Below are 13,216 nucleotides of genomic sequence, written 5' to 3' on the forward strand. Positions count from 1 at the left end.
TTTTCCGGATCAAACGATTCAAGTTTTCATCGAGAATGAGATACTGGGGAACACGTTAATAACTTATGCCGATTTAGACTCTGTACTTGAGAAAAAAACTTTTGAGTCGATCAACAGTAATCCAAGAGTGAACCTAAATGTAACAACACCTTAACATTGGTTTCCTCGGTTGCTAATGACAACTGTTTCTTCAAATTTCACGAAAAGATACTTGCACAACAAGCCAAAGATGAAATAAATCATCCGGTTCTGCCCACATTAAAAGCTTTCCTCGAAGGTAAACTGAGTTATTGAAATGACCTTAAAATTAAAATAAATCTTTAAGAACATATATTTATAATGACTTTGTTTGTCGAAGATACCAACTGTTGAATTACATTTGTTTCCTGATATTTGTTACATAGGAAAACAAATGTTTAGTTGTAAAACTGCGGTCGACAGTTTCAAGCACATTCTGGAAACGTTGGGCGGACCTGGAGAACGCCTTCGAGCAGAGACTTTGTTGCCAAAGATAACCGTCGTCCCTGACGACCCATCATTTCGAACGACTTCAATGCCTATTACTGGGAAGATTAAGGATAGGTCTAAGGTTGTTATTTGTTTTATTGTTTGTGTTCAATAACTGTTTAACACAATGTTTAATGCTATTCAAATTACTCAATTGATTAATTGGGAACACCTAGCGTATGTTTTTTTTAACGGAAATGAAATGCACAATTAAATTTATGTTACGGTATACCTTATACATCATGGTATTTATTATATGTGTGAAATAAAATGTGTTGATACCAATTGATGTTTACATCAAAGCAATTTGCATGATAGTTACTTTCTTTCGTTAAGAAGCTACATTTTAACAACATGTATACATTTTACTTTTAAATTATACATGTTTGCATATTTGTTATAACTCCGTTTTTTATGGAATCTCGACCTGCCATTTCACGTGATTTCAGATCATATTCGGCACAGGTGATAGCCTTCGTGCAGTTACGGTAACTGCGAACTCAGGCTTCGTACGCGCCGCAAATCATCAGGTATACAGTGTGCAACCTTAAGTATACTATTTCAATATAATGTATGTTTGTAGGTTACTTATTTACTTAAATACGTATTTCTAATCCTAAGTTACACATTTTGTTTAATGTCCACGCCGAAATTCGTTTGTTATATATTTTATTATTAATAAAAGTGATAATTTTTAATTAACGTGTGTTTTGCTAATATCAACCACTTGTACATTGGGGATGTTTGTTTTTGATAAGTGGGTCTTCGATTCGTTGGCGTGTTAACTCTCTTGTCCGCGTTCATTGGCATGAATAAAACACGCCATTGATGTAGTGTCAACATAACATGACATATTCGAATAGCGAATGGACACTATTCAGAAATGTTTGCAAGAAACATAAATAGAGGTAGTCCTGTTACAGCCAACTATTATATTAGACACGCGAAAATATTAAACAATGTGCGTAATACGGATTTTCGTCGGGGTCATCGCATTGGAATGATCAATTCAAATCATCGGGGCTAAACCTGTTTAAAAGCTATTGATGTAAAAAGCTCGAATTTTTAAATTGATCAGTCACCATCTTCAAGATTTATTATCTAAATACGTTTCCTGTCACACAAGATTATTTCAGCATGCGCTCTTTATGAGGCTTGCTTAGATTACAAGTTGAAATGACAACGTGTGTAAATTAAAATGATAAACACTTGACCAGTAACCGTTTCTTGTTTACTGCAATTGTTCCAAATCGCTTGTGCGTTCCATTAAAGCTGGTTAATACTGAAATTGCTCTTAAATAAAGTGCAAACTTCAGATGCATACAGAATAATGCGCTTTCGTAGCATTACAAGGGCCTATCAGCTGCATGTGTGCATTTATGATAGCCATTCAGGTCATCACATATCGACTCCTTGGTCTTTCGCAGTCATCGTTGTGAACAACTGTGCCTGTAAGATATTCAATAAAATAACATGTATGTTTTACACCGCCATCAAGCAGCATTGTCAATTATCACGCGATCTGTAAGTGTAGAGTTGTAACTTCCCGATGAATATAAGCTTCATTGCCGGAAGATGTCTGATGCAATAATTCGATTCTCCGATTCAAGGAATTAGAAGGAAATTACAATATGTCATTTGGTTTCAATGTTAGGTCGCCATATTTGGAAAAAGCACAGCGTAAGGAATTTAAGGAGATGAATACTTAATATTACAAGATTGCCTTTTTACTGTGGTATTGCCCGTTTCTTTAAACCTCTGAATGTCTGCGAACTATTTTACAAGCGTTTATTGTAACGGTCTCTTAACATATGAAATACGACTAGCGGCATGTTATGTTTAGAAGATTATGGTTAATTGTGATGGTGTTATATTAATAAAGTACTGGTATTGCATTTACGATGCAGAGATTACCTAGATATTCTTAAAGTAATTGAAATCATATTTCAAAATGTCTGATTTCCTTGGGAACACATACAGAGGCGGGATATGAATAGGGGGTTAAGCAATATTTTCTTCATTTATTAAACATTTCCGGAAACATTTAAGTGTCCCGATTTGTGTAATAGTGTATTGAACACCTAAACAAAAATTGAGAAATATGCTAGAAAATGACATTTAAACGCCCAATTTCTCGAAGGAAACGTTTCTACAAAAAACATTCTTAAAACAATTTGAGATCAATTTTAGACAAGCTTGGCTTGGGTTATATGCTTTATACATCTGATATCACGTGCGACATTTGATAAATGGTTAACCAAAGAATAAAAGATGAACATTTGTTCAAAAGTAGACCGATACATCAGCTCCATAGTCCAAAATGTAAAATGTAAAAACCTTTGAAAATGAAAAATACATTGATTGTATATCTAAAGAAAAGCAAAATATCCAAATAGGCCAATATCGATTAGTTTACCATTATCTTGAAATGAAAGTTGGCAGATATTGTAGATTGTTCTTAATCTAAAAAAACATTGCATTAGTTTTTGTGGAAGCGTTCAAACTTAGAGGTGAGAATTTTAATATTCTAGCTGCTGTATATTTTCATGCTAACAAACAACATTTTATTTTTTTAGTCACACATATTATTTGTTATGATTGTCATATTTGCTAATCTTTATTTTGTATTATTGTACGATTCCCTGTCTTGGCCATATTTCTTGTGTATATATGTTCTTTGACAAAGGCAGAATGCATGATTGCCAATAAACTTTGAAATTTGAAAAAAACTCGAACATGATGTCATTTTGTCGGTCAGTTACAACTAACCGCACTAAAACACAATTGATTATAAGCTGATTTAATTAGGAAATATTACTCGAAAGTAAGAACAAATCACGCACTCGTAAATAATTGCACTGTCTGTGATCCACACAAGTCAGTCTGAATGTCAGCTATAACAATATTGTATAAGGCAATACAATCGTACAGATTCCAGAACAAGGGTTTCACAGACTATGAACTCCGCTCAGTAATTTTTTGTAAGACATCATCGAGAGGATAACTTTGTTCTAACCAGTAATAATGTATGTACATAAAGATGTACCACCCGTACGCCCATTTGTATGGTGTTTCTTATTCAAAGTGGGATGACAATCATACATTGGGACATATGCCATGCCATGTTTTAATAATATATCTAATATTACAATTACATAACGTTCCGCCAAAAGACTGATGAAGTTAGCGATGGGTCTATAATGGGTATCGATTTGGGGTTCATACTTTGTAATCAGGGCGTTACAAAATCGTATACCATAATGCATGGCAAACATAAATGGTAATACATTCCAAATTTGTATTTGAGATGACAATTTTAATTTTATTTAGGTGAGCGTGGTGTTGAAAAATATTTTCAAAATAGTTTAAAATCTTATTGAAAGTAATATGTCCAATTGGTCATGATTAGCACTCTAACACAAAATGCAACTCCAAGTGAATGTGATAATATTTAGAACGCAGTGGGAGTGTCACATTCAGTGGTAAAATCTTGTATAACTCGGGATTTAAGTTTCGGTACAACAAAAAGATGAAAAAAAGAGTTTAACATCTTCGATTGCGGTTGTAAAGAGGGTTTTCCTGCAAGCCAGACAATACCGAGGTTGTTTAAAATGACAAATGATTCTGTATCTTATATCATCGTAAATCATGATTAATTGAATATTTTGCGCGTGTCAGTTTTCTAGCAAATCAACAGGATTTGGTCTTGATAAATGTCCTGTAATCGTGTCACAAACATTGAACTAGGTATTTATTTTATGGAGCCTAAAATTCGCCGCTTGCTTTTGAAAAAAACGTTGAGTAATTGAATTGTAATTAACATTCTATTGCATTGCGTTTTAATAAAACTTCTAAGATATACATGTTTAAGTACATGTTATCTTTTATCTATTGTGGTCTAAATGCGAGTTTAAGCGTAATTTTTAAACCGGTATGAGACCCAAATACATTGCATTGCCAGTTGCAAGGCAATGTCCTGTAGTAAATATGCAATTAGTCATTTACCCCTAATTGAAGACTCGCCGATGGTAACAAGACTTTCATTTCTGATAATATTATACTGGAGTTTCATGTTTGTAAAACTAGTTGTTTTTGTAAAATAAGAAGGTTTTTAGCATATTGTATACTATCTTAAGACTTGCTAATTAAAAATATTTCGAATATATAAATGTGTGATAAAAGCGATTTCGGCTTGCGACTATTAAATGGTATATACAACGCAACCAGTTTTGCATCACTTATTATGTTTTAAGAAAGACATGTGTCCATAAAGCACATATTTCCAATATACCACGTTTGCCTAAAACTCAACTTTTGTACAAAAAGAACCAGCTTTAAGGCCTCCTCGCACATATGCGAAAGTCTCCCGACGTCAACCTGTACTGGCGAATAAGACTTCAGCAAAATTCGTTCTCATTAGTATATGTACGTTGCACATCGTTTGTGGTGTTCGTATCGATGCGTTTGTGAGCTTTTGCGTCCGTTGCGATTAGTTCTGTTCGTCTGAAAATTGTACACATGTTCAAACATTGTTGGCGAATAAAAGTTTCGTCTATCGTTCGTTAAAATTCGTTTCAATACGAACGCCGATCGGTAAGTCTTCGCGTAGCGTTCGTCAACTGGCGATAAAGGTCGCAGCTCTCAGCTAATTTGCATATCATTATTACTTGATTTGCATATCAAGCGAAAGAGGACGATCCGAAAACAAAACTTTGCGATAGCTTGCGAACTTTTGCGAACTATAGCGAGGATTTGCGTATTGTAGCGAATTAAATCCGACGCATTTAAGCGAATTATAACTATAAGTTAACGTTCAGAAAACGAACGGTATGAAGTAGTTTGTGCAGACGTATGCCTATATTATAAATATATATATATATACATATATATATAATGATGAAGGTACCACTATTTCTTCGTCAAATGGAAGATATACAACGTCTGAAACTGCAGTATGTTGCTGCTATGGCCAATCAAGAAGTAGTCCAGCAACAACTAAACATACACCGCTTTCTCAGAGTCCTACTAAGGTGAAGAAGAGGAACCAGAGCACGTATTATCTGGAGAAGACCATGGTTGCATACCGGGAGACGGCGCCAATTTGGCATCTATGATAAGCTCACGGTTGAGCTCAGAAGTAGATCCTGGATTATTTAAGAAATTCCTCCGCATGCCTACTGAAATGTACGATTTAATTTTGGGAAGGTTCGTCATCGCCTCGTGTAGCAACACACTCGGTACAGGGAGCCCTTGGATCCAGGGCTAAAGTTAGCTGTCACACTACGTCACCTGCTTTCTGGTGTCAAGTACCCAGACATGCAGTATTCATGTCGGGTCGCTGAGAATACTCTCTCTGTAGTGGTCAGAGACGTGTAGCAAGATATATGTGAATAATATGTTGATGAGTTTATGACAGCCCCCCTCCAAACCTAAAGAATGAAGACGACTGGCTGATGGTTTCCTCAAGATTTGGAACATTCCAATTGCGTTGCTGCTATTGATGGCACGAACATAGCTATCAAAAAGCCTGCCATATATATATTATAATTATAGGGGATTCTTCAGCATCATCTTTCTGGCCATTGTCGACTCGGACAACAAGTTCGTATGGTGTGATCTGGGTTGTGAGTAATATTCTACATAAATTTAACTGCATTATTTACATATTATATATATATTTAGTGCTGTTTTCAATGTACAGTTGTAAACTGACAATTTCTTATCCTTTTGTATTTTCAGGATACGGTTCAAGTGGAGATGCCAAGATTTATAATGAATCAGATTTCCTTTAGATGGTGCAGGATGGTTCCATTGGATTTCCAGACCCATAGTCCTTTCCAAATGACACAGTCGACATGCCCTATTTCTTGGTTGGAGATGACGCTTTCAGCCTTTGCGATAACATGCAGAAACCCTATGGACATAGAGTCCTGACAAGAGGCGAAAGCATCCTGAACTACTGGTTATCCAGGGCTAGGAGAGTATCAGAAAAAGCATTTGTGATTCTGGCCAACCGAATTTAGGCACAGTAAAGTTCCGTTATTAAGACCAGGCAAAATAGTGATCTCAATAGCGAAGTGATCTTAATATCGGACCATTTTCCTTCATAAAATAACCATTTGGGACTTGAATATTGTCTAAAAGCGCATACTATTTTTAATCTTCGAAGTGGTCAAAGAAGCGGAACTGCAATACCCTTTTTCAAAACACAATTTAATTTATTAAAGAAATGGTCACATTGACTTTAACACATAACAATACTGGTCATCTGTAATTTCAGATATTTCTCACAAAGACTAACCACAGCCCATCACAGTAGGGCTGATTGTAAAGACATGCTGCATTCTCCACAACTTGATGAGGATCAGGTACCCCACCATGATGAAGCACTGGTTGACCATGATGATAGAAGAGGCGATCTGGTTCCTAGTGAATGGAGAAGAGGTCGCAACATGGAGGATATCAGGAATGTCAATATCAGGGGCCACAACACAGCAATTAAAAAGGCAAGATTGTGAGAAACAGACTCTGACAAACTGGGTCAATTCTCCAGCGGGATGTGTGCCATAGCAAGACAGGATGGTGCCACATTAGAGATTTAAATAAAGTGTAATATATTAGTGTAATAAATTAATAATAACTTGTTGTTTATGTATTGGCCTTATAAAGGGAAGTAATAGTAAAAGTAAGACACGAAATTTCCGCAAAATATTTAATGAAAAATACTTAATGCATAATCAACATGCATAGTCGGAAAAAAGTTAGTCTATATCAAAACGCCCGTATGCAGAAACACCGTTTCGGAAATATTCGGCGGTATGCGCAATTATGCGCAAGGTTGCGCTTACATTCGTATCTTTACGCTCTTAATAGCTCCTAATCGCTAATCGAAAGAACGTTTATTAATTGCGCGACCTAACGCTTTCTAGCGAATTGCAGTTACTGTTCGTCAAACTTCGTAAATCATTCGCACAAAATAGTTCCTCTACGTTCACCTTTCGTTATAATATTACACAATGCAATAATTTAGTAACAATTTCGGTAAGAATTCGCTAGAATTCATAAATTTACCCTTTTCGCCAGGCTTCGTCATATGGATTCGTCTATGCGCGAGGAGGCTTTTAAGGCCAAAGTGAATTTTTGAACTCTAATTGTGAAAATGACCTTTGGGGTAATGATACGGAGACACGCGACACGTCTTTTCATGGCAGTCATTTGTTGTTATTTAGCTTAAAATAGTATGATGAATGACAAAGGTACCAGACAAGCTGCTTCATAGCCACACTTTAAATTTGACTCCTTTGTAAGACCTACTTAGGTACACAGAGACAGGTTTTACAAACGAAATGCCTCTCCTAATAAGAACCATATGCCGAAATAGAATGATGAATAATTAATATTGATAAATTGAAATCAAGGTGTAACATTAACATTAAAGAAACGAGTATTACACACAACATGCCAATAATGTATTGCACTGCAGCCAAGTTATTTTGAAATCCATAAATATATGACGAAGCTAGGCTGAGACGGGAATTTCAGACTGTGTTATGGCCATGTTTGTCCTGTAACTTTTAAGTGTGACCTTATACATTATGTAAATGATACGATTTTATGCGCGAATTTTGCAATGTTATTTCAAAATGTATCGATAGAAGGCAAAGGTATGGCTAAGACAAATTATTTCGCATAGACTGACGGGCGAACGTACAGAAGTACAGACGGACAATAATTCTTCGTAAATTAACGCTTTTTTTGTTAGCATAAGGTATCATCATCATGTTGTAGGCAATGGCTGGAAAATTGCATTTTAAATCATCGTATTAAAATCGCTGATGCATGGTCTATTGCCGACGGCAGAAGTGTTTGTTTTCCTACTTACAATTATTCTTAATGTTGTTGTTACCTTTTACTACAGTGCAATTAGTGATTGGAATGCTCTGCCAGATACAATAAAGAAACTTGATAATAAACATAAGTTCAAATTAGCTGTTAAGAGCCATCTATTGCGCTTAGCTAAAACACTTTAATTGTATAGTTTAGAATATTTGTGCTCTAGTCATCATGGTAAATATATTATAGAAACATGATTGTAACAACTTACATGTATACTCAAATGATCAGGGACTTATTGTTCATAGTGTGTAACTTTCACACAGTATTATATTATAGTAAGTATAACCTAAACTGGACCCCATTTGAAATAAGCTTTCGAGCTTTCATGTGTTTTTACACTATAATGTATAAGTTATTTCAGTTTGCATACTAAGTTCAACTAAAGCTGTGAATTTGTTTCTAGAATATATCAAATTACTAGTCTGTGCTGAAAATCTGTGATAACAAATACAAGTGGCATGTTTAACTGTGATAATCAAGCAATAGTTTATATAACATTAGAGTATCATTAAATCATATTTTAAGTGTGAGGAAGTTGCTGATCTGTTCCCTTTAAATCCAGTTTGAGGTGATACGCTTTCTGAGTACTTTTTTTTATCTTGTCGCACTTTTGTGTTCATTTGATCGTGCAATCTTATTCATATTATTTTATGACAGCTTTTATACCATAGGTTAAGATGAGCAGCAATTTCACAAATACTTTTAATTTCACAAATACTTTTAGTAAAAATTGTTATGTTAATTTGAATGATAGCTTGTATATTGTGTGTTTTAAACCTGAATAAAATCAATCAATCAATCAAGGGTATTACATCACTATTCTTCAGAATGCACGATTTAATAACGTTATGAACATGCGATATGAGTCATATGATTAAGACATTAAACGGGATTAGCATTTATTAATTATCTAAGTATACATACTAGTCGACGAATCTCTTTCGTTCCAAGATTTAAGTTGAATTCATATTCATGAACGAGTGATATAAACAATGTAATGCGTACTTGTCATATATGGCCTTCGTTTACACGCTAGAACTGTGTTGAACCCCCTCCCCACTTTATATGATGTTTGTTTTTTGTTAGAACACGTGTTCGTAATAAAGGGTATACAATTCGATGTTGTCAAAAATATTGTCTTAAAGTAATGTTATAAGCAGTTTTTCATTTGTATATCAATTGATTATAAGCTGAGTAAGATGGGGAGTATTACTCGAAAGTAAAAGCCAATGACGTATTCCAAAATAATTGCACTGTCTGCGATCGACACAAAAGTCAGTCTAAATGTCAGCTATTACTATACTGTATAAGGCTATGAAATCGTACAGATCCCCGAACAATTCTTAGGCATGAAATTGTCAACACACTGGACTCCTCTCAGTTATTTTGTAAGGCTGAGTTCTCGTGAGACGTCATCGAGAGGATAACTTCGTTATAACCAGTAAATATGTATGTACATTTAGATGTATGTATGTACCACCCGTACGCCCATTTGTATTGTGTATCTTATTCAAATTGAGATGACAATAAAACATAAGGTCATATGTCCTGTCATGCTGTAATAATATATTACACATTAGATGTACATGACGTTCCACAAAAAGACTGATGACGTGAGCGATGAGTCTATAATAAGTATCGATTTTGTTGTCACGATTTTGCACGCGAATGATGTTTATAAAGTTTTATCAATATATAGTAAAGTAGTAGCGAAGACAAACCATTTTGCACAGACTGACGGGCAAACGTACCGACGTACGACGGACAACAATACTACGTTAATTAATTCTCTTTTTGTTGGCATAAGGTATCATCATGTTGAAGGAAATAACTGCCAAATTGCATTTTTTTATCCTCGCATTAAAGAAACGGATGAATACTTCATTGTCGGTGAATGATACGATTTTGCACGCGAATGATGTTTGCCAAGTTATTTTAAAAGGTATCAATACATTGTAAAGTAGTGGCTAAGACAAACCATTTAGCACAGACTGACGGACAAACGTACCGAAGTACGACGGACAACAGTACTATGTTAATTAATGCTCTTTTTGTTGGTATTAGGTATCATCATGTTGAAGGTAATAACTTCGTAATTATGTCACTGATCAATGATATATTGCCTCTATTTTTGATTTACTACTTACAATTCTTAATGTTGAAGGGTATTATACGAAATCACTATTCTTAAGAATGAACGATTTAATCAAGTTACGAACATGCGATATGAGTGATAAAATCAAGACATTGAACTGGAGTCGCATTTCCTAATCATCTAATTACATGTTATAGTCGACGACTCTCTTCCGTTCCAAGGTTAAAGTTGGATTTATATTCATGAATGAGTGATATCAACAATCTAATGCGTACTCGCCACATATGGCCTTCGTATACACGTTTGAACTGTGTTGAAAAAACACACACACTTTATATGATGTTTGTGTATTGTGTTAACATGTAATTGTAATAAAGGGTTTATAATTCGATGTTGTCAATAATATTGTCTTAATATAATGTGATAAGCAGGTAGGCCGTTTTGTTTAACGTCAATTTACATAATCATGTTTGCACTGAAGAAAAATTGAATATGTCTTGAGAATTTAATACGACATCATTAGATTGTCGAAACAATGCAAAATGGCGACGTCAGCAGGGTGGGCAGCGAAGACGATAGTCATTCAGTTTTGGTCTATACACTTTATGACTACTATGCACTATATTGCTTATTTTATCAAATTATTAAAAGGGTTCATATTCACGAAATGTTTATTTGCCATTTTGTTTCAATTGTGTTGTCTTTTTAAAACTTAAGCGTTCTTTGTTGTTATGATGTTACATATTAATCTTGTTATTGCATATTTTATAACAACATGTGTGTTAATAATATTAAACTTGTGCGATGTTTGTACTGATATTTCCTTGTAGATACATATAAAACAAAATACCATATCTCATATTAAAGTGATATTATGGGCATTTTTAACTGTTGAATTGAGCTGAAAAGAATTAACAGGTCAACATAGTAGGTTAAAATGTGTTTACTGACCAATTATCTGCAACTCATCTTGCTACCAGTTGTCTATAAAAATATATTCTATATTCGATATATTACGCGACTCAACCCGTCCTGTAAGTCGAAATGATTCGTAAAACTAAATTGTGTCTTTGTGTCGTATAAACGAATCTACACTTAAGCTAAATTTAGGTTCACATTGTCCATGCGTGATCAGTTGTCAAACGAAAGTACAGTTGATATAAAAATGCATTTTTTTTTCTTTCCGGGATATTGTTTTAGTATGTTGATGCTGCATTGAAAAATATAAGTGTATATGAAGTGAAAACACCAGAAATAAACAACGGCTGCGATAGACACCTATAAACTGTTAGATGCCCATAATATCACTTTAACCATCATATCAGAACGGTAGTCATGTTTGTGCTTATTTAAATCAATATTGTATATTACTAGAAAGAAGAACACATGCTATGTCAACGTCGAAGTGCTGTTTATGAATGGCACTTGAACATGCGGAGTTAATATATTATCGAATGTCGACATGCAAGTATATTTGAACCTCGGTAAGGGCTTGCTTTGATAGATAAATTCTTTCAGGCTACTTCTAATCCTAACATATGTAATTCTGCACTCAGTGGGGGAAAAAGTTCTTCTAGTTTACTCGAATGCAAATAAAATAGACCAAAATGCATGGGGTTAACTTATGTAATTTCATTCAAACTAAAGCGACCTTGAATCTTTTATAAATATGCAAATTTTCATGTAACATGATTAAGATGAAATTCGATAAAAGCCGATTAATATTTAGTTTTAATGTGACAAGATGGTATACATGAATTTGTCTTGTTTTCGTCAAGAACAATTGTATAAGAACATTCGGAGTTATTCGATGTTTTGACTCTGAAAGTGAACTTAAACGATTTTTTTGGAAACACTATAGCACTATACCAAAACATTAAGTATTGACGTTTTAGTTAAAGATTTTTGAAGACTACCAAGGGTGACCACAATGACTTTCGGAAATCTTAGAAAATTCCTTTTTTTGTTTCATGGAGTACAGGCGACTTCAAAAACTCAACCAGGAGACAAATTATTGTTCTTGTTAACTGTTTTCAAAGCACACCATTACACGCATACCATTGTTTATAATGATGAACACATGTGGAATAAGCGGTAATTAACATTTATCAAGTTAACTTGAAAAAAACGTTTGAATTTATATAAGCAAATTATGCTCTGTCATAAAATGACATGCTTCATTCATGAATATTTTTTCTATGTTTGCTTTTCCATTATAATTTACACCGCACTGCTTTTGTTTAACCCATTTATGCCTAGCGTCTAGAAAAAAGCTCTTGGCAAACGGCGTAGACCCAGATGAGACGCCGCATGATGCGGCGTCTCATCAGGGTCTGCGCTGTTTGCTTAAAGAAATTTCTGTAAGAAATATTCTAAATATAGAAATAAATATACTAGACATCCCTATTTTTGGATCTAATATAGAAGGATGGGAGAATCCACTTGGCATAAATGGCTCAAGGGGTGTTGCTGTAGTTTTGCTGATTTTTTTTTCATCGAATAGATTTTATCCAAAATTTTTATTAAAGACATATTAACAAATACTTTAATTCACCATTATATAACATGTACTTTTTCAATAAAACTTAAAATTCTATACTTGCGTACAAATAATTAATAACCTATGCAATTGGCAACATATAGATATTATATAAGCTAAGATACATCATATACCATTTAATTTAACCACACACTACCAATAAATTGGAGCACACAAAT

This window comes from Dreissena polymorpha, chromosome 13, assembly GCF_020536995.1.
Source record: "Dreissena polymorpha isolate Duluth1 chromosome 13, UMN_Dpol_1.0, whole genome shotgun sequence".
NCBI classification, from domain to species: Eukaryota; Metazoa; Mollusca; class Bivalvia; order Myida; family Dreissenidae; genus Dreissena; species Dreissena polymorpha.